This window comes from Falco peregrinus, chromosome 10 (assembly GCF_023634155.1).
Source record: "Falco peregrinus isolate bFalPer1 chromosome 10, bFalPer1.pri, whole genome shotgun sequence".
Lineage (NCBI taxonomy): Eukaryota > Metazoa > Chordata > Aves > Falconiformes > Falconidae > Falco > Falco peregrinus.
In genome coordinates this window covers 849,260-877,095 of record NC_073730.1, presented here as the reverse complement: position 1 = coordinate 877,095, position 27,836 = coordinate 849,260, and the positions used below count along the sequence as shown (strand labels likewise).

At 37.0% G+C, this 27,836-nt stretch overlaps 1 long non-coding RNA gene across 16 annotated transcripts in view; it reads right to left on the bottom strand.

Annotated features, from left to right (window-relative positions):
• Positions 1–373: 373 nt before the first annotated feature.
• The window catches only part of LOC114013448 (uncharacterized), a 64,564-nt gene continuing 37,101 nt past the window's right edge, over positions 374–27,836 (bottom strand). For 7 of the 16 annotated variants that reach the window (XR_008748913.1, XR_003556413.2, XR_008748911.1 and 4 more), the window contains 5 exons: positions 26,208–26,321; positions 2,157–4,835; positions 1,420–1,492; positions 1,268–1,339; positions 374–1,183 (listed from right to left, as the gene is read on the bottom strand). This is a non-coding gene — a long non-coding RNA (uncharacterized LOC114013448). Of the gene's footprint in view, positions 1,184–1,267; positions 1,340–1,419; positions 1,493–2,156; positions 4,836–5,430; positions 5,499–26,207; positions 26,322–27,836 lie in introns of all 16 variants that reach the window. The other 9 variants (XR_003556414.2, XR_003556417.2, XR_003556420.2 and 6 more) reach the window with 5 other exon arrangements.

The window sequence follows — 27,836 nt, the reverse complement described above, 5'->3', positions numbered from 1 at the left end:
GTTCGAAGCAACTACAGATGTATCCTCCCCTGATAGCTTTGATGCTTATATCCTGTTCAGTTGCTACAAGGTGGAACATGGATAAAACAAGCACAGTACACAAGATGACTGTTGTGTAACTGATATGCTAGGGACACTGTAAATAATCAGACTAAAATATTATTAATGGATGCCCCATTATAAGGAGGAACAAATGAATGCTGTGTGATTACCTAACCTTTGGAAGCAATTTCTACTGTAGAATATTGGAGTTGCACTAAGTCTGAAGGCTGAACTTACCTTGGATGACTGTATGATGTGAGAAATGTAGACTAGTCATTCTGTGTGTCTGACCAGGTTAATAAAGAGTTGTAAGGAAATAAGGACAAAGCTGTGAGCTTTATTTACACTTTTATTTTCTCATTACTACCAGCAATACTGAACTTTACACAGGTATCCAAAGTTTACAGTAATTTTAAAATTTAACTACTGATTCATTATTATTTCTGGATATATATTTCTCTGTGATCTTTCAGATGCCTACAAAAAGGCAAATGTAATAGTATTGTCTACTATCATTTATTTAAACTGCTTGAAATCAGTTTGATGCAAAATTATCTTTGATAAAACATTTTATCCATACCTCGGGCTCCCATTTGTTTTTCTTGAGACAAGTATAGAAGAATTTTTTTTAAAACTATTCCACAGTGACTAGTTAAAATGAGATTTAAATATTCTTTCCTCTTACACGCAGAGAACTTAGGAATGGATATACACAAAACTTCCTGTATTGTTATTTGTTTGCACATACATACTGAATAAGAATTTTATGGTCTCAATGATGCTGAACCCTGGGAGGACAATATTCCAGAAAAAGGCAGTGATACTTTTGTTTCTAAGCAGCTAAGTTAAACACCTACAAACAAGCAAGCAAAAAGTGAATATCCCCAACTATTTTTCTGACCACAAAAATGTGGCTTATAAGAAGTGTTTGCTTCTCACTACTGCTTTCAGAGCTGATGTTCCTCCCAACAGCAACTGTAAAATGTGGGGCCACAGTTGCATTCATTGTTCAGTGAGCTTGTCCACATAGTTAAACCCACCGACAGCAATGAATGTTGATTGTGACCTTTTTTTGTAAAGCTTGCCAGGGTGGGAGAGAAACATCATGTGGTGGTTAGGTTGCTATCTTCGGTGTTAAGGCCTGAAAGCATGAAGTAAGGAGGAGGATGGTTAGCTGGAGGGTACAATCAACGGTCGATGGTTTTCACTTTAATTCCAAACTCACCGACAGCGTTGAATGTTCACTGAAGCAACCACTACAACAGAACTCCATTGACTTGCCAGCATCCTCAAATGTCTGAAAGGAGGGGGGGAAAATCAAAATTCACACAAAGATTTTAATCACACATGTTGCAACTTCAGGTATTTTTCTCTTACCGACACCACACCTTTCTCTGCCCATCCTATTTCAGTCTTTGTGCATGGAGCTGTCAGTTTTCCAAGCTTCTTTCTATGAAAAGAAAAGATTATTCAAGCTTTAATAATATAGGTTGGGTATCCAGGCACAAGTGGATTAATGTTGTCTGTTACTTCACAGAACTGAACTTCACAGCAAACTAAAACACAAGATCCTGTATACAAACAGTGTTGGCTAAGAGGTTTGTGAATCTGTGTTGCTAATTATAGATTGCCCAATTGAGTAAAATTTATTTTGGTGACATGGTTCAATTGGTTTTAAACTTGCTTAGGATTGATGAAAATGCATTTTCTTTTAAGAAGGCTAATTTCTCAACAAATGTCTTGGAGATGGAAGGCCTTTTTTTCCCCCATACAAATTGTCATATATGCAGAACCTGTTATAATAACTTTCAGGAGGAAATAACATGAATATATATATCAGGGCTTGATGACCTACTTTTTTTTCATATATTTTTAGGTGGAAGCATGCTGTACATATCCAGAACTTGATCATCACATAGTAAAGTGCTTACTCAGAAATTTCCACAGTAGCACAACACTTTTCCTAATCTTTTCAGCTTTACAACTAGATTGTCCTCATTCTTAAGATAAATAAAAAATTGAAAAAAAAGTGTTAGGTTGCAATTTTCATCGTAGGGGGAAGGGGTTTTAGAGGCTGTATCAGAAAGCAAAACATAGTAACCTAGGAATTTTACCTTAATTGTATTTGTGAGAAGAATTCTCTTGCAAACGGTGGTCTTGCAGCTCAGCTGGTTTGAATTCTTTTTTGCTAGGTCCACTCCTAGCTTGCTGTGCTGAAATTATATGACTGATTCATTAGCTTCTATAAATTGTTGTTTACCTTGTCCTTTGGTAAGAGATGTCTTATGTTCTCTCATCCATTTCTGATTATTTTAAAAATCTTTATAAATGTTGGGGTTTTTTTTGTTGAATTTGTTTGTACTTGTGCAAATGGAACCAGCACCAAAAGACTGCAGGTCATAAGTGTGCTGCCTGTATTTATTTTGTGAACAAACACCATGACAAGGACTTTGTCCTAGATGTTTCTTTCACGTAATTGCTCTGCATGTAGAGGTATCTATTACATCATTTAACTCAACCGTATTTTCTATCAGATATATCTAAAGGACAGAGTCATTAATATAGCTTATTAGAGAACTAGGCAATAACAGAATCAACTAATTTTCTCCTTTAGATAGATGTTTTTTGTTTAGGAAGGCCACTGTGATTATTAATATATCTGAATTCTAACCAAATGTGGCAGTCCACACCTCCCCCCTCCCCTCCCCCCCCGCCCCACCCCGACACAGCAGCATGTGATGTTTGCTGCCAATACAGTAGTTCTGAAGACTGATTATTTTTTGTACTGGCTTTTCCACAGTTTAATTCCATGGATGTTATGAAAGGAGTTCCTTACACCACCATGAATGATGAGAGAATAAGGCTCTCCAACTCAGTAGTCTTTTGTGCATCTGTTCAACATTGTTCTAGACAAATGAATAGAGTTTATGGTTTAGGGTTACTCATATTTAACGTCCTCCCTATTACAAGTTTTCTTTCTGTGTGCCACTTATTTCAGTATTTATTCCTGTGCTTTTATACCCTGCTTCCGTCTGTCACTTCATATTTCAATGTGGAGTCTTGCCTGGCTGATACCTGGCAGTTATGATGGGGTATAAGGGGAGGATAGGAGCTACGTAGAACTTGCAGCTAGGCAGATTGCATCTTAGAAGGAATTACTTTCACAGGTTATTATTATTATTCCTTCCCCACCCCCATAACCGAAAACCCTCAGCATTTCATTGGTTACCTTAGCCTCTCTTGAAACGGGCTGAGACTTGTAAGTACAAAAACACAAGAGTATTCCTGAGCTCTAGCCCTGATTCCTGATGTGTGCAGGTTATGCAGGGTAAAAATGCTTTCATCTTCTCTCATCTGGTTTTAATTTTTTTTTTTTAATCCCTTACTGGGCTTAGCTAGCTGTTACAAATGCCAGTTTTATTTTAAATTTCATTTCAGATCTGAAGGCTTATGTGAACATTCAGATTAAATGTATGGTTTTTTTATTTAAGGTTAGTAGGTCATAAATAAACCAAAGCACTTTCCTTGCTATGAGCAATAGGGTCATGGTGTACATGAAATACCGCTTTTAAAAAAATTGGAACCTAACGTGAATTGACAGAGGTACATGAGGAAGTAGTTCATTGTGTTGTTGTAAAGGCCATAGGGATTTGGACTTCTAGAGCTGCCTGTTTTAGGAATAGATTAGATATCTTGCCTGATGACCTGTACTTAATTTAAGTGACTATCTTTGCCAGTCCTTCCAGAGGGCAACTGTGTGAAGTAGAGCATCTCATCTTCAGTCTTCAGTCCTTTTCCTCCTCTTGATGGTCTGACCTAAATTGAAGATACGGGTGTTGTGCTGCACAAACAGACAATTACTTCAATGCTATGTGAACTGCATCTTTGGTTCTAATTAGTTAGCCTTTCTATCTTGACCTTGGTATCTTCAATCAAAAGACTAACCATACTGGCTAGTACTTGCAACTGTTATACAGTACTGCCATGCTTAACAGCTGCCTTATGTAACACAACAATAAAAGCTTTCTCTCCCTACTCGGAACGGTGGCTGAAGCTGTGAGGTACTGCCCTGCCCTGCTTACTGCCCCACCTCTTCCTTTCTTCCTTCTCCCTCTCCCACAGAAATGCTCGATGAAATACAAGTGATACATATCAGACAGGTCTGGCTTGCAGGCTACTTGAAGCAGCTGGTTTAGTACTTTTAACAGTCTTGCTGCTTGTACAGCAGTCAGATTAGTTAGGAACGAATACTTAAGTGAATACACAGATCTTGGGTTTGGGGGTTTCTTATGATTTTAGAGAATTTCCCTAACGATGCATTAAAACAATTCAGATTGTGCACTAATTAAAACAGTATGTTAACATATTTATATGGTAGATACTCTGCATGGCTAACAATCTTTCTTCTTTTGCTGGCATTGAATTGTTACTGGAAGGTGGAGTTAAGACTTTTTGAAGGCAAATACTCATTTGTATGAAAGGAAGACAGCAGAACAATAGTGTTAATACTCATATTGCAGAGTTATCTCATGGATACAGTTGTTGGCTACTTCCATCTCCCACTTGCCCTCTCCCACAGTCTGTCACCAGGCTTCCAGTTATACACTTGGGAACAGGAAGAAATGCAGTGTGTGAATGTATTTTTAATTGAGCTGCAAAAGTGAATTCCAGTGGCAGTATCTAAAAATGGCACTAACACACTTGGGATCAGATTCTCAGCTAGTGTAAACTGACACAGCTCCATTGACGTCAGTGGCATCTGTGTTTACACCAGCTGGCACCTGGATGTTTATCTGTAAAAAAAAAGTTAAGTAGAATGATCAGTTATCAGTTCTTATCACCTTTTCTGGTTTTTTTTGTATTTTGTGTTCCTCTTTTTTTTGTTAAACCTTTCTCAAATGACAATTTTTCATGTTGTATTGACATTTTACCTGCAATAAATTAGCAATAATACTAAACCTCAGTAAGTACTGACACTGCTGTGCTTCCACCAGAAGGAATTAAATCCAGCTGACTGTAGTTATTAGAGATTCAATTTATTCTTGGATGACTTTGAATTATATGCTGAAAGTACAAATATACAGCTATCAAGAGGAAGTCCTTTTTCTGACAAAATGAAAAGGATTCATGGCAAGAACAGAATCAAATAACCTTTGTTGTAATCTAAGACTCTCAACGTATTCTACAAACAGTAAATGCAGTTGTTTCTGCAGTGTGTTGGAGTATAGCATTGGCTCCTAATTACTAATGCAGTAACTATAAGGCCAATGTTTTTCGAGAAATCCAACTAAACGATCACAATGTTTTTATGTTGTATTCAACCTATGGAAACATCTTTGTAAACCTCTGTGGGGAAAAAAATGTTTTAGGGAATATTTCACCATTTACTGGAATACAGCCATCTCTAGGGAAAAGTAGCAGCTGCATAACATCTTGAAGCACTAGTGCATGCCAGCCTGAGACAGGAGGGAAAATTGTGATTGTCTTGTTTAAATTCTGCATTCTACAAGGCTGCTGTCTCGTACATTTTGGTATGAAGAAATCTAAAGTTATGCAGAATCATCCTGGTTCTTGCTCATGAAATAAGAGGTGGAAAATACCTTGGCACGCCAGAAATCATTTTTTGAGATGAAATAACCACAAGACAGTTTCTTAAACTAAATCAAAACTTGTTTGACACGTGTAGCCATCACAGAACAATCTGTAGTTCATTGAGTCCAATCAGAGTTCTGTTGGAAACTAGGAAATCTCCAAGTATGCTAGTTCATGTGCTTGTATCCTTTGACTATGTTTTTTAGTAAGTTTTCCGTCCAAAAATTGACTGTGCTGGTGAAAGTAAGCTCTACAACAGAGGCTATGAGGTGGGATGTTGATTAGCCAAGCTGATTTAGGAACAGAACAAATGTGAGGAGCAGCAGTGATATTAGCTCAATCAAACATTTGATTGCACTTTCAGAAAAAAATTAATTGCAGAGTTCCAAACTATGCTTTGCCCATTAGAATTTTACCTGATTAATATTTTGTTAAATTTTGATATTAAAGACTCTTCCAAAACAAAATTTAATTTTAAAATACCAACGGCAATATTGGCTTTTTGTTTACTGCTTTAGACTTATGTACCTCAATCAATATAAATAGTTTCTCTTATTTAACAAATCATATATGCATTCATGTGTTCTAAATCGACTTCTATATCTGACCTATTAGGCCTGACTCTGCAATTTATTTCTTCACATTGTTAGTCCTGTTTGAAACTGTAAGAGTTTTCCAACATAATAGGATTGCGGCACTGGACCTATAAGCTTTGCTTTTTATTTGAAGCCAAGAAATTGGTGAAAAAATTCTAATACTGCCTGCAGTTTCCCAGCCTTTTGGATGACAACTCTCCACTCTTTGTTACTGGAACACATTACTATTTATGGAAGATATGCACATATTTCAGTGTCCATAAATCATATGCAAACATCTGTTCTTTAGATCAGTAGATGGAGTATAGTAACTGCTTTTTACATTAATATCCATGAAGTAATGCTCACTACTGACATTATGCTTAAACTTTAATATTTTGTGAAATATTTCAGTAATTTAACTTTTCAGGCAATGTAAGTCAAAACAGTAGAAACTGCAAACACAGTCTGGCATAGTTTTGTGTGGCCTATACCCAGAAAATGTCAAATAGAAGTTGTACAATAGAGGGGGAAGTATTAAGAGCAACGTGATCAACTCAGCTAAAACACAAGAGGTTCTGTTAGCAATTCTCTGTACTCGTTACTGCCTTTGAAGGGAATTTCTTACCCTCCCCTTTCCTGTGATAGCCTTAAACAGGCATCCTTTTCTTATTTCATGAATCTGGATTGTGTGTAGCAGCCGACATTTTTGTCTTAGTTCTATGATCTATTTCCCATGTGATCCTGCAGGCAAGATTCTAAGGCAAGTAACTGTGAAGCTGTGCTCAGAAAACATATGGTATGTGTGGAAACCAAGACCCTACAAGTTAAAATGTAAGATGTGGAAAAGACAACATTGTATGGTATGATGGGAGCTGGATGGAAAGGCAGAGGATAATTTTCTTGCTCTGTCTTCAATCTCTGTATTTTTGCATGAAATGTTTTCAGCTATAAAGAGAAGAATTTTCAGATGTGTCCCGTTAGGCATTTATGTCAAACGTTTATTTGGTTGTCATGTGTACCAAGACTGTGGATTCATTATCTTTCAACATCTCCTTTGTATTTTGTATTTACTTTATGGGAATATAGACTTGATATTTGGAAGCTAGACTTACAAATGTCAGCATAGCAACAGAATTTTCATAGAATCAAAGTATGTATAAAGATGGAGACTAAAAATATTCTGTATTTCTAGAAGTTGAGTCCTACTGTAGTCAAGTGTTAGAGACTAGATTGCGGTTCTTTATCTGCAGGAGATGGGCTGATTACTTTTAACTTGTCTACTATTCTCCTTGGTTCCAGGCAAAGCTAACTGCCTCGAATGAATGGGAATTCCCTATCTTCGGATTTCTGGAGTATTTCAGTACAGTTCACATGTTGTCTCTTGGGTTCTTCACAGTGACTATATAAAACACATATATTCAGGAAAACATTTTTGGGGGCTCTTTAAAGTGTTTCGTTTAGTTTGTGCTTTTGATTTTTAATTATTTTTGGAAGTTACCAGAGAAGGTGTTGTTTGAGTGCAAATTAGTTTAGGGATTCTCCATGTGTCTGTATCTCACTGCCAGAGCAGAGTGCATTTGCAACTGGCTTTAATATCCCATCCCCCTCTTCTTTCTGAGTCACCATAAGAATGGACTGTGAGAATTACCAAATTCAAATAATTATGGTCCTGCTACACAAAGTTCCTTTTGATCAAGAGCAAGTCATTTGAATCCTAATGTTTAGTGGGTAATACAGCCTCATAAAAGCGTAGTGATGGCTGATATCTCATAGTGCTTTGAACATGTGAAGTGCTATGTAAACAATATAGGGTTATTGCACACAACTCAAGCTATTAGCATTTGAGGCACACTGCCCCAGGCCCTTAGAGGGGAAATTGTGTCTTCAGTGGAAGAGACACCTTTCTGAATTCTGTCTGCTTTCAGATTAAGCATTAGGAGCTTTCTAGATAGCATGTAGATATGAAAAATATGATTCTTTTTCAAAGTACTGGATATTAATTAGAGGCAGACAACATTCAGTTAGAAATGTGATTCTGAAAATGCGTAAGGATGATAAATCATCACCTGTTTGCATTATTTCCTTTGCTGTTCTTGTATTTTGGCATTCTTGTATTTTTTTTCTTTGTGAAATTTTTGCATGCAAATCTATTTGTTGCTAACATACTCAGTATTTTTCATGTGTAATTTGAAACAGATGAGAGGCTATGTTTCATCTTTGTTTCTGAAAATATTGCCATACTTTACAGAAGTTAGACCTCAAATACCATTCTGAGAGTATGCTGAACTCTCCATGGGTGTCTGGGTGTAAATGTTAGAGAAATCTTGCTCTTGAGGTGTTGGTACAAATTAAGAAAATAGTAGAAGGGCACTTGCTAAACAGCTGATGTCACATCTGCCTACTAGAGCTTGAAGGTACTGCTAAGCTAGGAACAAAGGACATAGGATTGATGGAATTGCCTGATTTTCTTCATTTTGACTCTCCATCACATTTTGTATGTTCTGATGAATAAAGGTTACTGCTTAGGACCCACAAGACACACCTATCTTGCAATCACTATAACATGCACTCTGGCATAGTAGAAAGGCTCACAGCATCTTCAGGGAGAAGAGGAAATTCCTTGAAATTTTTTTATGCCAGTCATTGCTTCAGTTTAGAAACAAAACTAGGTTTTGGTCCACAGCTGGCCAAACATTCTTTTTGCCTTTTGGTGGTGTAATTTATTTTCAACAGCGGAGTCCATTCTAAAGAACTGTATTTTTCTGCTTGCTTGGGGTTTTTTGGTTTTCTTAGTGTCTTGAGCTAAGCTTTTAGGCATGTTAAATGATGTAAACAAGTTCTGGAGTTTAGTTAGCTATCTAGGAACAACCATTCAAAACAAATATGCTATTGACTCAACCCTACAAAGCTCTGAACACAGAGTAAGCTCAGACTTTGAAGGGACTGGGCACACAGTTTAAATATTTAGCATAGCAAACCCTGTTGCCGTACAATTACTTGTATCCAATGATTTACAGCACAAATGCGAAGTATAATCCCATGTACTCGGGGAGCAAATGCCTAGTTTGTTTAGTCTTTTTTGTTCTTCTTTTTGTTTTTATAAAGACCAACACACACAAACTACTTATTTTCTGCCCTGGCAAAGGTATTTTTAAGTAATGCATATTCTTCTAAAGAAAAATAGCCCACAATAAATAGAAACAAGATTGCAGGAACTGTTTATAACCGTTATTATCTTTATTGTTGAAAAAAGGTGCACCCTTAATGTCTTTAATCTTCCTGTAGTTTTGTGACTTTCTCAACATCCTCCTCCTTGTTCCTGTTAGGCTCAGCTGCCTTTTAAAAAGCTCTTTGCGCTCCAGTGACCACTTTAAACTTTCTATTGACAAAATTAATCTGGACTCCTAATTTATTTTTCCAGCAGAAAGTGAGTGTGGGTTGAAAGTGGTCATTGGCCCAAAAAACGATGGTGAGAATAAAGATGATTTTATTGGGAAGTGGGAGTGATGTTTGGTCTCCTTTTCTCTGTCCTTCAGTCCCCCTCTGCTGATGATTTCTTATAACCCTCTTGCTTCCTCCTGCCTCCCAGAGTCCCAGGACACTGCAGTTCTTGCTTCCCTTCCTGAGGTTTCCCTTTTGCAGCCCCACAGTGGTGATGTTTCCCTTCTTGCTGCCATCTGCTGCAGTACGGAAGGGTAGGCCAGGAAATAATGTTTGGGATCTTGACTGAAACAGGTTTATGAATACAAATCGTCTCAAATCTGTGGGAAGACTGGGAGATTGACAATGGAGTAAATGAGTGAGTGGGAGGAGGGAAAGCATGTATAGTCAAATTAAGTGGGGATTATTAAACCATTCCTTCTGCTTCAAATACGCATATGTGTGTTTTAAAAATGCATGTAAACACACATGCAGATATAGTTCAATGTGATGGAAGAAAGAGAAATGTCTCTTTGTTTTGGAGATTTGAGGGGATCAGATTTGTACATCTGTAACATCCAGAAGGCTCAAACGTAATCAAAACATTTTTCTATGCTACCGGGTCTTTCTTTTCTGCAGTATTTAATACTTTTAAACACACAACTTGTAATGGATTAATAATTTTTGGAGTAAGTGGATGGCATTTTATGTAGTTAGCAGTTTCTCTAAAAATCTTTGGAGATATGTTGTTACCATCTCAGTAACGACTCCTAATCAACAAATCATAATCTGGACAATCGTAGGTGACATCAGCTCTTCTGTGAAGTTTTTTTTCTGCATCAATACCTCCTTGAGCTTATGAAACCTTTCTTGTTTAGGTACCCACTGATTTTCTTGCTAAGGGAGTTTGAGGCTCACATTAAAATTTCTGTGCTGCTTAAAGGTGTTTTGTCTGTATTTTTCTTTAGAAAAATCTGGATGAAATTCCATTTGGTGGGAAGGCTCCATCACTTAAGTCCTATGGTAACTCTATACTCCAAACACCTAATACAGAGACATTATGCTGGCTTTTAGCGGATAGGATGAATTTCATTCTTAGTGAATGTGACCCAGGTGCTAAAAAGCTATAGCTGAAAGTGCTAGGTTAAAAGCATAAGTCAGCTAGGTACATAAATATTACATGGCTATATCTTTAATGGGTTCCTGTCGTAGACTTGCTTTGTTTAAAGATTTCCATAACCCTGCTGATTTATTGTGTTATTTCTAGAAATATGCTGTTAGCAGGAAACTCAGTTGAAGCACTTTCAATCATGTTGGAGGATCATTATACTTTCACTTGAATAACTAATTAGTTGCAAGAAATTAACCACTGCTGTTTAGCACAAAAACACTTCCAAGACGGGCTTTCATTTTTGTTGTGGAAAATGACCTCGGGCACTTGAGGAGGTGGGCAGAAGGGAGAAATAATGATCCTGCTGTCTTTTAATATAACTCTTGTTTTCAATTCAACTTGATAACTAGCAGGCAGCATAGCTGTCTGAATAGGGCACTGCACTTGGACTTGGGCTAAATATGTTCTAATCTTGCCGGTCCCATGGATCTGATGGCTGACCTCATCCCATTCATTGTAACTGATTTAAGGTTCCAAATACTGTCCCTTAATGCTGTGGGACATGGAATATGACACTGAGGAAGAAATAAGGTAGTAAATGGGCTGGAAGTAAGAATATGATATGACCAAAGAAAGAATATAACCAGTCTGTTCATGTCTCTGGAAATTATTTTTATTTTTGTGAAATGCAGATCATGCTTAATTGGCATATGAAGGTCTAGTCTGAGTGTCTTGCGTAAGAGCTCAGTATTATTATCATACACTGTTCACAGCACTGCTAATATAATGTAAGACACAGCGAAGTGAGGAAGAATAAAGGGCAGCCGAAATAATTAACAATTTGCCCCATTTCTCCTAGGGCAAAAACTTGAAGGAAATTTGAAGACAAATGGTTTCTGAGGTCAAGATTCTTCTCTAATATACAGAATCCATTTAATGAGGCAGTAAGAGTGACAAATCCTGGTCACTTTTTTTCCTCCAGAACTGTAATTTCACCTTTGCTATTTGAGAAATATACGTATAAAATATATTTTAAATTATTAAATAAAAGTACATCTTATGATGTATATATGAGTTGGTTGTCTCCTTTCAGTCTTCTCCCTCTATTGCAGAGGCAGTGAATTCCTCATGTATTTGGAGCAAAAAAGAAGTATCATCCAGTAATGTGAGGCCAAAGGGGAGGGGAAACCTACTGATATTTCTTGCTCTCCCCTTCCTTCTCTCTACCCACAATTGCAGGATCAGAAAGTCAAGTCTTCAATATGTGTATCTGAGATGTGCTGATACAAAACTGCTGGGAATTATTCAGTGTAAAAAGGGAGTGGGCTGCTGTAGTCATTACAAACTCCTCTTAAATACCAAAAATAAGGGTAACACTACCCCATTCCTGTAATACTTTTAACACTTTTCCCCTCTCCTCTGTTCTTTGCCGTCTTTCCAGTGCTTACTTTCAAGCACCTATTATGGATACCTGAAGGTTGTGATCGGAATCTCATTCAGCTGTTTATGATTACATTGGATTACCTGCATAGTATAAATGTTTTCTGAAAATATTCAAATAATCCCAGTACTTACTGGATGTGGGTTTTCTTCCGTGTTGTTTTTGGGTTTGGTTTTTTTTGTTTGTTCTTTTTTTGGCTAAATTTACACCTTATTTTACTGGCACATGAGAATACACGAGAGACGAAGGTCACATCTGACTTCCTTTGCAGGGGAGGTTTGCATATGAGTGTGCCAGGAAATCTAACCTCATGTAGATGAAAAACAGCAAGTCTGCCTTCTAGAAAGAGGACATGAGCACTGCCTTAACATCTTCAATCAAACCCATGACAGCATTTTTCTTGGAGCTATGGGGCAGACAATTTCAGGTTGGGCATGCTGCCACTAAAACAAATTGGCACAAAAATAGGCAGCCCAGAGCTTGTATGTGTGTGTACATGTGTGTTTACACATGTGCAAGTCACTCTGCATCAGGGTAGCTCATTAGGAAAAAGGAAGGGAGAAGGGCTTAATGAAACTTCTTTACTACTTTCTAGAGAATTACCTACCAGGCTTTTAAAAACAATATTACCCTGAAATGCGTGCAGGGAATTTCAAAAGGACCAAGGGATTTTAAAGGATTCCTCCCCTTGACACTCAGGTGGAATTTCTGCTAGTAATTCCAGTGCTTTCTTTTGTGCATCCCTGACAAGTGCAATCTGAGTACAAGAATATCGCAGAAATGTGTTAAATGATGAATACTACGCAATAGCCTAAGGTTCTTTAGTTCTGGTGCCTGTCGCTCATCCAAACTATGTAGATACTCGCACTTTGTAGTAACACAATTGAATAACAGATGACTTAATATAAAACCATTAACAAACATCCAAGTTATAGGCTGTTGACAGGTATCTCAATTTTCCTTTCCCCTTTAGAACATGTTCTCTGGTTTGCTCCCACTACCTAATTTTGTTTTACTTTTTCATTTTGATCTGTAACTGTTCAATGAGCTTAAAGTGTCTTCAAAAAATAGGTGCTGACTTTGAGGGTGGTTTCAAACTTCAGTTTGGACTTCTGCCTGCAGTTCAGATTGGGTTCATTTGAGTTCGTACTCAGATCTAAATCTTGAAACTCTTTCATACTTGCATTCTTATAACACTTGCATACTCTTATTCATGCCACACCAAATACTGACTTGCTAATGTCCAGGCTTCAGCTGTCCTTATGCTGTGGAAAATATACAGTCCTTCATAGCCTTGCATAAAAGAAGTGGAAAATGTGTAGTTAAAACCCCCTAAATATATCTAGGCAGAAGAGAATGTAAGACTCCTTAAAGGAAAACCTTTGAAATACGATTAATATAAATAGGCAACTATGTCTCCCTTGCATCTACACTTCAATTATTGGATGACATCACAAAACACAAAGGCTGATCATGAAGGAATCAACAGCAGAATAGCCCTAGGACCTCTTCACCAAGAAAATGTGTCTATACAGACTGTTAAGCCAAGGCTCTGAGGGAGAGGCAGAGAAATATGATGTTAAGTGGATTGTAGGAAAAAGCATGTAACTATGTTCTATTTTATCCATTGGGAAACTCCTATGAATTAGCTGTCTGTAAACGTAGGTAATTTTCTATTTCGGTAACTGCGCATGCATGTAGCTGAAAAGACCGAATAAATGAGAAAGCTGGTTGGGTTGGTCATGCATTTGAAAATCCTTGCTTTGATTGAGCCTGTGTTGAGCAAACCAAATGTGACAGGAGTAGCTCCTAAAGTGTATTCCAGGTGATTTCAGACAAATGGAAAGAAAGTTGCACTGTGCAAATTGAAAAAAAGATTCCAAATTCAAGAGAATATGCTTTCTTGCCTGGTATATCCAGTAAAATTTTACAATGCACATGGAATCAAAGCTTGTACATATCATCAACCGATTCCATTTCGACATTCAGTAACAAGACATGGTTGCCTTTCTCAAATGGTCAGCAGTTTTTCATACAGAGCAGGGTGGTGATGAATTGGAGTTTCTGTAGTTCAGAACTCCTTATGTGTAGCGAATTGAGTATAAATTCACTGTCTTTATAATTACAAAGACTCATTGGAGTTTCACAATTTTAAGTGAAATAAGGATGGTTTTATTAGTCAGAAAAAGCTGTACTTTGCAAATTATATCGTGTATCATAAATTAAGAATTAAGTCTTTCTTGCATTATGGCTTCTTTGAGCCTAACGTGTTTAACTTCTATTAGATGTTTGTCAGAGATGCATAGAAGCTGAATGATGGAAAGGGTCTGCTTTCTCTTAGATTTGACGTTTGTCCCAGGATTTTTCCCCCCACTGTCTTTAAATAAATAAATAAATAAATGTAGTCTTGGGGTTTAGGACCTACTCTTTCTCATTCTTTCTTGTGTTGTTTTGAACCTTTGTGTAGTATTATTATAAATTATTTAATCAGCGTCTTTGAAAAGCATCTACCAGGCTGCCAGATTCCTGATGTAGAGAAACTAGATGGTGCCAGCAATCAGTCACTCTGTGCTAAATATTGCTGCTGGCTCCAATCCCTGTCTCTCAGAATCTGTAGAAGTTAATCTTCTGTTCTTTGGTGGAGAGATGGCAGGATTTAAAAACACCATCTGAAGTTGCTGTTACATAACAAATGTCTCGTCATCCTGCATGGTCAAGGAGTTAAACTGGTCCCTGGTCTCAAATACTAGCAAGGTCCTATTTTGTTTCCTTTTGATGCCTTATATGACACGGAATGCTTTTATGCTCAGCTACTGTGGTATTTGTCATTCAGTTCTTCACTTGCCAATACTTAAGTTCAGTGAATTTAGAAATTCTTCTGTTTTAAACAAAGCGTTTTGCTGCCAATCAAGTCTAAGCATCAACATTAGACTGCCTTGCACATGCACAGAATGACAACCAGCAGAGCACCTATAATGCAGTTCAACTGCCCCTAGCTTTCACCACCCAGATGATGTCTGTACATTGTTGGCATACTGAAAATTAAAATGGTGTAATATTACAACTAAGCTCAGAAAAATAATACTGAAGCTAATGTGCAAACAAATCCTTTCACAATTGTAAATACATCTTTTATTTCTGGTTTTTATAGATTCCAGGGACCTTCTCAAAAATACAGAAGGCCATTTGGTTGTATGAGAAAAAATAGAATGGATTTTCCAATCACACTTACAGTATGCAAATAGGTTTTAGTAGGCATTTAAAATAATCATTACAAAATTAGCCTAGTGTAAACCTGATCAAGCTGCATTGTTTTGTTTAAATGTGTTCCACAGCTGGCTTAGGTGCTTAACTAGTGCATAGTACCTAAATTCAAAATCTGAATCCTCAAAACACCCTCCTCAGTGCTTGTCTCACTACAGAGGTGCCCAAAGCCTCTGGCCACCAAAATACATGCCAGATGACTTCTGTGTTGCGGAGGCCAGGCTGGTGCTGAGCACCCCTCTGCAGAAGTGCCCTGCTGGCCTCGCTTCAGTGAGTCTCACGCAGCCGGCTGAAGGAGCATGTGCCTTTGCCTTCCCCTGCGCTGCCCAATCCTGAGCACAGATGTTACAGCAAAACCCAAAGATCAGGGAAGTCGGTGTCTCAGTTACCAAGGAGTAGCTAAGTGTATTCTCTACTGCCAACTGAACATTTACCTGCTCTTTGCAAATTGTGAAAGCTTATTGAGGAGGCATTTGAGGGCATATCTCTGTCAGACTATGCAGTTGTAGGTAGTGGGGAGAATTGGGTTCAGAATCCCATTGGTAAAGCTGGAATTTGAATCCACATCTTCCATGCCATGGGTGGGCAAGGTATTCCTTGCGGGAGGCAGTAACAGTCCCTCCTGCTTTTTCAATTGGGAGAAGAGTGTTTTCAGGGCCAAACTCCAGGTAAGAGTTCCTGGTCATATTGCTGTAATGGCAGCAACATTAAATCTGAAGTTTCAAGGCTGCAGTTCTAGGCCTATGAATCTTGCTATTCCTCCATCTAATTTAGAAGCACTCTCTTCAACTTGCAGACTTCTAAGAGTCCTCTTATGTATGCAGTTCTTTAAGCACTATATATATAGCTGCCTAGATATAAATCTCTATGGATATTTTGGGTAGAGATGTTTGGAAGATAACTGCAACATTTATTATTTCTGTAACTTCAGTCCTTTGGTTCCTCTAACCTATCTTCAGGCCTTCCCCACCCCTCTGCCTGCAATTAGAAAAAGGATATAATGATTGTAGGGGTTTGGTTGACTTTTCTTGTCCTTAATCAGGTGGCTAATATATTCTTTGCTGGGTGTTCCGCTTTATTCTTAAGCCTAACTTGATATCGCTCCTTCTGCTGAAGTGACAGCTCCTGGGTGATACGTGACATGGCAAAGCCAAGAAATCTGTGATTTCTCCAGCTGGATAGCTCTCCAGGAAGAGGTTTAACAGGTAAACCAGAGCCACAAAGTCTGCCTTCATTATCAATTATTATATTAGCTTCAGCTGTTAATTCTAGACATCTAATGTATGAACCCATTATTTAAGCACATGACTTTGACAGGTTAAAATGTTAACGTATGTACCCGAGGGTCTGAGCAGGACTTTTAGAATGCAAATTAGCTTTTATCTAACCCACACTGAAAGTAAACCTGAGAACATAAAAGAAAATAATCCTATGTATCAAACTACGAAGTTTATTTCTCTTTATAACTCTGCCAGCAAGTAGTTGGATGGCCCAAATGAAAACAAGGAGGTTTATTATATCTTACGAGCAATTTTTTTGGAGTTAAAATGATGGGAAATAGCTCTGAATAATATTTCTTGTGTTAAGATTATTAACACAGAGAATTACTAGTGGGGTTAACCTATAACTTTCAAGGCAGTTTTCCTCCTGTGTTTAAAAACAAAACAAAGTTCGAGAACCTTTATTTTGATAATGTTATGATCCACCTTCAAGGTATGGGAGTCTTAAGCCTCAATCATAGGCAAAGTTGAACCTGAAAAAGTGCTATACAGCTTTCTTGCCCCAGGTATGCCAACTAGAGCCTGTCTTAAAGGAGGATTTTCCTTTTCAGATGGGGATTTTCTAGGGAGAGATTTTTCCTTTTTAATTGACTTTGGAGGGAGTTAACCGTGTGTTTTGAGTTTCCTTATCAATGTTCACCTGCTTATGTTGTCAGTCTGCTTTATTACTGAAACTTTATGGTGATATTTTTTGTGTACCGTTCAGAAGATCAGGTAACTGAAAATAATCTAGTTCCTCCTTTCTCAGATGCCTTTAGGGATACTTGCAAAAACTAATTGTAAAAATGTGCTATAGTATGAGTCTTGCTGACTTTCATTTAATTTTTTTGTTGTTGTTAATCTGAGACAATGAGGGAGAACAAATGTTGCTTATGTAAAATGAGACTGAGAGTCCAGAAACATGGAAAACATGTCCATTCTTGTGAGAGGTGTGGTGTGCAAGAGCTTATGATGAGGTGCAGCTGAAGAGCTGTTATGACTAAGATGGATGCTGCTTAATACAGGTCAGGTAGAACTACTGTTTCAAATTGTATTTCTTCCCTTCACCTTCCCTGCTTTTTCTCCTGCCACTGCAGCATTGTCCTACATTTTCCCCTTCATGGAAAGGGAAATTCCCTTTGGGGGGGGAATACTAGCTGACAGCAGAAGCATGCTTCCAGCTGGATGCCAATGAAAAAACCCAGAAATACGTTGCAAAAATGCACTGCGAGAAGGAAAAAAGGGAAAGAATCACCTTGGGAGCTATCCTGTTGTGAACTGTGGCAATGTGGATTGCATCACAAGGGGTTATGCGTCTGTGGCTTATGACAAGTTGGTAATTATAAACTGGAGGCAATTCAGTGCACCATTTATGTAATTTCTTGTTAAACTCTTCACAGATATTCACTTGAGATGTGATTCTGTTTAGGTTTGGCTTTTTCATCATACTGTATTCATGTTATTTCCTGCTTCTCTTACATTGGAAAAGAATGCTTGTCCTAGATCAGGTAATAGAGACATTTATTTCAGGAGCAGAATGCAAGCACAGATGCTTCTATGTGACAAGTATTCTTGGGGTTGGTTTTGGTTTCTTTCCTCCTGAAGTATGGGTCTCCATACTTCTTTCAAATCAGACATAGGTCCTTAGATATTTAACAATGAAAGGTGATTATGTTTTAACTGCCAGATACATGATTAAAAATGTGTGTCAAAATTTGCAGCTTCAAAGAGAGGTCTCAATGAGCTCAGCAAAATAGTTCATAGGTTATGCTAATCTCATTTTCACTCTAGAAAGTATATATGGCAATTTGTCTGATTATAAAACTAATTATTAAACTGATATGGAAATTCTCTCTACTGTAGTAGCTTAAATTTTATTTTAATTTGTTTGATTTTTATATCATTAAATTTACAATAGTTTTTAAAAATCATAGGTACGGTAGCCCTGCTGCAAGTTTCTCTACAACTGTACACATCTGAGTGATGATAAGCAATGAAAAACTCAAGAGTGGACAGTTTTTATTTCATTGTCCCCTTCAGTCCCATTACATACTCTGAATACACATGCTTGCTACTTGACTATGCAAGAAATTATTAAATATGTATGACTGGATTTTTGAATATACAAATTGGGTATTACAGACAGTTGTGCTACCCTTGCATGCAAGCTGAAAAATGGAAGAAGGCAAAGAATTTATTTAGAGAAAACAGGCAAATATATCTGAAATACTTAAAACAAACGAACACATAGAAATATGTCATCAGGAAATTCAAAATTTGGTCACTGTGAACATTACTAAATGTAAGCAGATCTGAATAAAGGGTGGTCTTTGAGTCACTAGCATAATAAACTTTTTTGAAGGTAGAGAGTGAAATATTATTTTACAACATCAAATATTTTTATCTGTTTGTTGAACCTCCCAGAGCAAAAACTTTCTAGGTAGTTGAGAAGCAAACCAAAACATTTTTGCAATTTTTTGTAAAGTTTTGTTTCCTTCAGCACTCTATAAATAACATCTGCTTGAAAATTTACTGACGTAAGCATTTAATTTTCTGTCTTTCTATACAAGTATTGAAGAATGCATGTATTGAAAAAGCAGTATACCCATTTCACTTTGATACACCCTAAAGTGAATAATAAATGGCATTTTTCTTGGATTTAAAATGGAAGAGGATATGAAAATAAGTATATAAAAATATATCTAATTATTAATATTCCTGACAATCACGGAAACATATAGTCTAACTCGTGATTTTTAAGAAGGGATACAGAATGTACAGATCATTCTCACTTGGTTTTGGTTTTCCCTCTCAGTCTTCTCACTATTCTGTCATAATAGTGAATTTCTATTGATGAAGCCTACAGGGACACATCACTAAATTTAAAAATGGGCCTGATTTCCCAGTTCAGAGCAGGGATAGAGGGGAAGGTATTCTAGTGTTTCTCTAGTAAGCTCTTTCATTTTATACCCAAAACACAAATTGCAGCCAGGTAGCAGTCAAGCATGAATTAAGTCTTTATCATGTAATAGCACATCTTTTCAAGATCTACTGCACCCCAAGATGCAAGCCCTATGTAGATCTCCAGTTCTTAAGCAATCAAACTAGTATCTTTTAATAGACAGCTCTGGAGGTTTGTTATATTCAGTTATAAACAGTGAGTTGCTCCAGGGTTAGCTTTGGGCTAAACAGTATGTCTTCAGGGTAGGTTTTCAAAAAGGCCTAATGTTACTTTACTTTGCTCTCAGTGAAGTTAAATGGGAATTTTTATGCTGACTTTTCAAGTTGAATTTAGGAAATTCAGCTTCTGTGCAAAGAGGATTTTCAGATCAAAGGGTCAGAACAAACCATCAGTACTTGGAATGAATCCAGTCTAGGCTGACTGCACCAACTTCTGAAGAGCCTTTGAGGCAGTTCTAGTGAATGACATTGGTTTAAAAGAAACTAAATATTAGTAAGGATTGATGAATGTGATCAGATTAAAACGATGCAAAACCTAAAAGTATCTTCAAAGGATCATCCATGGCTAGATTCAGTGATCATTAAGTCATTTAACACACCATTATGTTGTGGTCTAGACTAAATTGAGAGCATTTACCAAGAGTTACCATGGGGTTGTATCTGATATACCACAACTATTTCTTTTCACACAGGGAGATCATAAGTCATGAAGAACAGTTGAATGCTATAGCTGAAATGTAGATGCTCTTCCACTTTAGTCACTGACTGATAATGTAAGCCTATATGTAGAGTTATTATTAAACAAGTGTTTAAATTTTTGCCTTGGATTATTACTGATGTGTCAGCAGGGGCTGCTATCTCCATTCTTGGTGATATTTAAAAATTGATGGGAGAAGGCATTCAGCACAGGGTAATGCCAGGTTTTGCTCTGCTTTGAGCAGGACATTGGACTAGGTGAGGTCCTCACTTATTTCAGGAGTGTGTCTGATTTCAGTTATTCTGAGTATATATCAATGTGGCTTGATGGAACTGCTCCAAAGGCACTTCTGTTGATAAAGATATTTTGGATAGCTCAAGATTTTAAGGATCTACTTCTACACGTTTTCATCAGTTGCTTGAGAGGAACTTGTATATCCAAAGTATGCTCTGAGCTTTCTCTTCTAAAGGTCAGGAAAAGTACATACCTCTCTCTTACTACTGACACTATAGAAAAAAAAATACATTTGGGATCTACTTATGTGTGCATAACTTTCTCCAGTGCCTATAGTGTGGTGGGAATTTTGTTGTACTTTGACTGTGAGAAGGGGTGAGTGAATAGCTGAGGGGAGTTTTGTTTGCTTTCATAATCTGCTATCCAGTGCCAAATCAGGGTAGCTTTGGATGACATTTAAAATGGGGTGCAGGGGGGAAATAAAAGACATTACATTGGAGGGGAAAATGAAAAGACATGAAGAAGTTAGGTCACTCTTAAAAAATACTCTTCTCATTTGGGAATAAAAGTAACATAATTTCAACATTTCAAAGGAAAATTGCAGGCTAATTTTTTTTCTCTTCCTTCCTGTCCAGTGGAAACAAAAGTTTAGTTGAACTGTTTAATACGTTCAGTTGCCCTAGATAGTCTTGGCAAGTTTAGAACATGGTCAAAAAACTTGATGGATTCCTGGTATTTTGCTCTTCTGATTTGAGACTATGCTTTTAATAAGCAAAAATCTATATGGCATTAGAAAAAATAAGTAAATACAGAATAAAGTTAGCTGACTGTAACTTCATGTGATTTTTTTCTACTTCTTACGAATACTTTGAAATGCTAACTTGAGGGTCTGAGTGTTCATATTGATGAACTACACATGTTATATTGCAGAGAACTGGAAATCATGAAATCTTGAAAATTTTTCATTAGATAAAAAAATACTTTAAGTAGAGCTGGCTGTTTGAGGACAGTAAACAGTAGACCAGCTTGTAGGAGCAGACACCCCCCACCCATTCCCCTGCCCAAAGCAGTTTTGTGATCTTGAAACAACTTGCTTTGTGTTTCTGAGATGAAAACTTTTTGAACACAGGGCAAAAATCCAGATTCGTTAACTAACTTTGTTATTGACTACATATGACCAGTACAATTTTGTTAGAATAATTTAGAAAAATAAAGGTCTTGGATTTTGTTACACAATAGTTTAGAAATTTGAGTCTATTCTCTTTTAAGATGCTGTCAAAGTGCAATTGTAATTTCATCAATATTTGTTGTTCTAAGTAGATGTACATATGTACAGGTCAATAAATACCTGCTTCTGGAAAAGTGTTTCAGTACATCCTGGAATATTTTACTGAAAGTGGAAACAAAAATTACCTAATATTTAAAAAACAAAAGAAACCCAAAATCCCAACAGATCTAGCTTAGAAGTTAAAGTGCATTATTTCTACTGGCTTCCCTAATGATATCCTATGTTTTCATTTAAAATTCTCCAGGAATGTTTTATCTAGGTCTGTACTATTTGTACCTCTAAAAATTTCAGTGGTGTAAACAGGAGCATTGGCCGTGATGAAGTATTGCAGCTATCTAAGAAATTTCAGTGCAGTCTAAAGATAGACTTGTATCTTGTATCTATTCTTTGGCAGAGAAAGAGGGTGATTGATGAGAAGTACAGTATATGAAAGAACAGTTAAAACACAGACACAGTGACATTATAATACAGTGTCTTATCAGATGATGTGGTGTTTTGACTACATGGCTGCAGCAGGTCTATAATTTAAATGCCATTAATGGCACAAAAAGCAATACCATGGAGATGGGAATACTGTGTAAAATCTCTGGCTCTGTACTTCCAATGCAGATAAAACAGCCCTTTGAACCTGTGGTGCCAAATGTTGTCCAAAGTTACCATTCTTCAATGAGGAAAGCAGTTTTTGTTTTTGAGGTGTTTTATTTCTTCCCCTCCTAGCACAGACAGACATTTTCTGTTTAGATTGCTTGGCTTGTGTCACTACAAAGATCCCAAGCAAAGGGAGGCTGGTTGTATTTTGCTTAACTCATCCCATTCACACTTCAGTACAGAATTCGCTATTGTGAATAGTCATGACTATATTTTCTTTGTGCTCAGGGGCTTTTGAATATGCTTCTTTATACTGTTGCTAAAGTAGCACACAGAATGAATTTCACCAGAAGCTACTGGTGTACCAGTAACAGAGTTACACATAGTCCTGTGACTGCATCCGGGTTATAATATCTCATTTGTTTCCACCCGGCTGTTGTAATGTTCTCTGCCTTTTAGACTTCTGGTCCTTTCCCTTGCTGTCTCTTTTTTTTTTTTTTTTTTTTTTTTTTTTTTAATTCACTTTTTAAATTATAACTGACTAGGTTTATGTACTGAACTTAACTGTGGGTAAGCGCATATTTCTGTACTCTCACAGAAGCCAAACATTCAGTACACCTTGCTGTAGTGTGTGCTTGCAATTGTTTGCCAAATTGGAGTGAGTCTTTCCAGAAACAGTTCCTGATCTTTGAGAACCTAGCAAAATGTGTACAATGTGTTAATTGTGAAGCTCTTTTTAAGCACGTGTTTCAAAAGAGGGGAAGAAATGCTGTGTAAGTCAAACTTGTTCAAAGTGCTCTGCCATTTCTAGCAAGAGACTCTTGTAATAATTCCATTATTTCTTTATACTGAATATAAATAACTTATATTCATATAATTTATAAATATATATAAATTATATATAAATAAATGCAAATAAAAGAATGTGGCCTTTGTAAATTGCACTTAGGCTTTTTTTTTTTTTTTTTTCTTCAAACTGGTTCACTGTATATAAGGCTGGTACTCTACCAGGTATGTGCTAGCTGTTTCCAGTTTTGGCTAAGTGGATGGACTCTTCTCAAAATCGTCATGCAGTGCTAGCAAAGTGTAAATCCAACTTCTATTCTTTGAAGAAATCAAAACTAAATAGTAATAGTTGCTAAAGGGATAGGTAGGGGGTTTCAGAAAATTTGTCTCTCTTTATAAATACAGGCCTCACATTCTAAGTGTGGTAAATGAGTGCATGTATGTATGCCTTTTCTCATGTGAAAATGAATCATACCTAAAATTCAATGTGTATTTCTCTGCTAGAAAATATGACATGGATCTACTTTGTACTGAAGGTAAAGAGAAATAAAGCAAAATAAAGCTACTGCATTAATTTAGAAACTTTGGATCTTAGAAGGTATTTATTGAGAATTATCTTTATCTGGTATCCCTCATGTGTAGCTACCTCTTTGAAGCAGAATCTTTCAAATCTGTGATCATCAAAATGGCTTTCTACTGAATCTGTGCATTCACATAAAATTCAGGTTCTTCCAAAACCTAGTACTAGAATGTGCAAAAAGAAATCTTATCACTGCTTTGGTTTTGGAAGGAATCTGATCAGAACAGTCAAAATGTAAAAAGGTACATTGGCCAAGTGAAAGCAATTGTCTGTATTTTATTCCCTTCTGAGTACTAGTGAAGAAAGATTTCACTCAAACCACCGTGTATGACTACTACAGTTGGTACTTTTTAGTTTTGGCAGGGGCAGAGGGGCTTCTTCAAATAACTCTTTAGTGTCTTTAAACAAAGTTTCTTTGTTGGGAAGTCCAGGAATTTTAACTAGAAAATATGCTTATAAGTTATAAATTTTGTAACGTTATGTTTTATCAACTTCTAACAGAAAGTGCAACAGGTATAACCTTGGAGTATGCTGGGGTACTGCACTACTAGCTTCTCTCGTAGAGATCATTGTTTTCTTATTACTTGAAAATGTCATGAGTAAAACATCAAAATTCTGGTTCTTAGGGTACAATTACTGAGAAAGGCTTCCCTTTATTTCCTCTTCTTATATTTGTTGTTAATTTCTTCTCTCACTGCCTTGCCGATGTACTAAGACTTTATTTTTGTCAGTCTTTTGATAGTGCAGCAGAAATCATGCAAACAAAACTGAGATTTCTTGTATTCTTCAGTTCCTACTTTTTTGGTTTTGTTTTTTTGTTCCTTGCTATCTCAGAGGAATCATTACTTATGAAATCTTTTGGCTTAGTGTGACTATGCTTTCTCACGATGGTTAGTCACAGTGTTTAAAACAACCTATTGTGTACCCACTACTGGAAAAAAAAACAGTAGTTCAAATAACTATAGAGGCCTCTGACTTTGTGCTGAACTTGCCCACTTCAGTGTTTTGCAGACAGACTTGTGTGTGTGTCTGCACACACAGCTCATGGCTTATCACATAATATTTACACATATGTGCAACCTAAAAGTGTGAGTTTTGGGTAACAACTTCCATTTCTGTTGTCTTTCCATGTGCAATAAGAATGGCAGGAGAGGCCTTTACTGTAAATGTAGAACTATCTTAAGTCAGTTGCTGAAAATCCTGTTGAAGGGGACTGTCTATTTTCAAAATTCTTACAGTTTTGTTTGTCACTTTTGAAAAATGATGATTTCTTTCTTAGCATCCTCATTACAAAAGCTTGGCTTGGCAAGCTAGGAATTCTTTCCACTTGTTCTTGAAACCCATAGAAAACCAGAATTTACCTAAAGCTTAATCACCTATGGATGGAATCTCCTTCAAGTTAGTGGAAGTGTCTGTAAGAATAGTAAGAATCAGGAAGAGCTTAGGGGTATTGTCACAGCTGCTCACAAAACAAATTGCTAATACCTGTGATGGATCACAGACTTTGAAAGAAAAGACCAGTGGTTTAATGTTATAGCCATAATCTTCAGGTCTTGAAGTTGCAACATGTTCTAGTAGGTAATTTAAGCAAAATGCTAGAAAAAATTGCAGTGTATTTGCATCACCTTCCCCCACTTGGCCTAAATGTCTTCATAATGCTCAGAGGGATTGGGCATAAGTACCAGATGATTTTTTTAAGAACAGGAGAATCCTTTGAAATTAAAAATATTTTAAAAGAATATTTCAGAAATGGTCATATGTTTGCCCATATTAAGTTATTAATAGATTTGAAACTATCAACTTGAATAGCACAGAAGCAGTATTCTGATTTCGTTATCAGCATAACTTGTGCCCTCAAGATCAGAAAACATATACTTCATGGAGATGGGCTTCTACTGATCTCTTAACTGTAGTATTATTAAAGATACCGTTTCAAAGACTCTGAATGGAAGAAGGAGTTATGGTTTTTAAAGTAATGTTGCATCTAATCTTTTTCTGTACTCTGAAAACTATTGTAACAGCATAATCAGCAGAAAAATTAATCAGTTGCTGAAAGAAGTGGAAAAATATGTAGAAAGAAACCAGAAAGTTCAAGGATTAACTAGCAATTTGATTAAGAGCATTTGGAGATGCTAGGACAGTGTGCATGTACTTCACACAGAATAGTCAGGTAGTATTTGAGTAGTATGTAGTGCCTATAGTGGGCGTCCATGAAGCCAAATGAGCAGTAACATAATATTTAGTGAGCCACAGTCCAGAGATTTGCTGGCACAGGACAGAAAAAACAGTAAAGGTGTGGATGTGCATGGGGGTGGAAAAAAGCTGGAGCGGGCATGGCAGCTGTTACGGTAAGAAGCTAATCTCACCTGGCTTGATTTACCTAGCATGGATCAAGGTTGCAAGTGGTCATTTCCCTGCTGTACAATAGTGTGACTGAAGAGAAGTCAGTAATTTTTCTTGCACTTGTTGCCACTACGCCTCTGTGAGGAATAACATGAAAACAAAGTACAACTTGAGAGATGTAATGGCTAGCATTTTCCCAAGCTCTTTTTTGAATAAGATCAGAACATGAGTTAGTAAAAAACCTATTCTTCCTGCTCAACTAATTTTAAACATAGAGTGAAAGTTCGCGATTTCTCCATGTCATACAAATGTATTATGCACTTAACAGAGCTTTTTTTTAATAAATGCTTTGTACACAAGTAATTCCTTCAGTAACCAAAATGGTTGTTGCTTTGCTTCTAAAAGCCCTGAGTATATTTTATAACCATTAGAACCCCAAGGAGAGCACAGTTCACTTCCTGATGTAGCGGTGTAGTCCCAGCTGCCCTCACAAGAGCAGAATTCCAGATGTTCCTGTTTTGCTGTATGGAGTGCTGCTGTAATTCTTGGACAGCAAGGATATGATTTGGCTGTCTGACCATGTTGTATCTGTTGAAATACTTCCAATGTGGTTGTAGTGATGTGTGTATACAGTATGAAGGGAACTGTTTTGGATTGCAATCTCTAAATGCATTCGTATTGCTCAAGTGAGTGTGAGAAGTGCTTAGATTTGAAGACGTAATAATGACATCTCAAATCCCATGTAAAGGGGAAATTAACTAGTATGTAAAGCATCATATAAGGTAACATAGCCAAGATTATCACTTGGCATTCCTAGAATCACAGAACCATTTGCATTGGAAAAGACCTTTGAGATCATGGAGTCCAACCATTAACCTGGGACTGTCGAGTCCGCCACTAAACCATTTCCCCAAGCACCACATCTACACATCTTTTTAAATACCTCCAGGGGTGGTGACTCCACAGCTTCCCTGGGCAGCCTGTTCCAGTGCTTGACAACCCTTTCAATGAAGAAACTTTTCCTAATATCCAATCTAAACCTCACCTGGCACAATTTGAGGCAGATTCCTTTTGTCCTATCACTTGTTACTTGGGAAAATAGGCTGATGCTCACTTTACTACAACCTCCTTTCAGATAGTTGTAGAGAGTGATAAGGTCTCCCCTGAGCTGCTTTTATAGGACACAAAAGCTTAATGATGCTTGTATTCAATAAAAACAAAGAATGTAGGATCAACTTTAGCTGTGGTTGTTCCCATCTTTTTGGTATTATTTAATAATAATATGATTAAGTGTGTGTGTGTGTTCAAACTTCTTGAACATGTTCATAACTGGGTTGGGGGCTGATCCTGGATTCCTTCTACACATGATTCTGTTAAATGCTGTGGATATTCTGGCTGTAGATTATCTTGTTTTAAATTATCACTTGAGATCATTTAAATGCTTTTAAATGCCTTAGTGAGCAGTTGATCAAGGGCAGAAAGCTCCTCCAGTACTAGCTACAAATGCCACTTGTGGCAGAAGAGGAATACCAAACGAGAGTTTCTTTTCTGTTCCCAAACTGTGTGGCCACTTCTATTTTCCTAATCTTGTTAGGCTGAAAATACCTTTTTTTTTTTTTTTGGGTTGGTGTTTTTTGGGTTTTTTTGTTGTG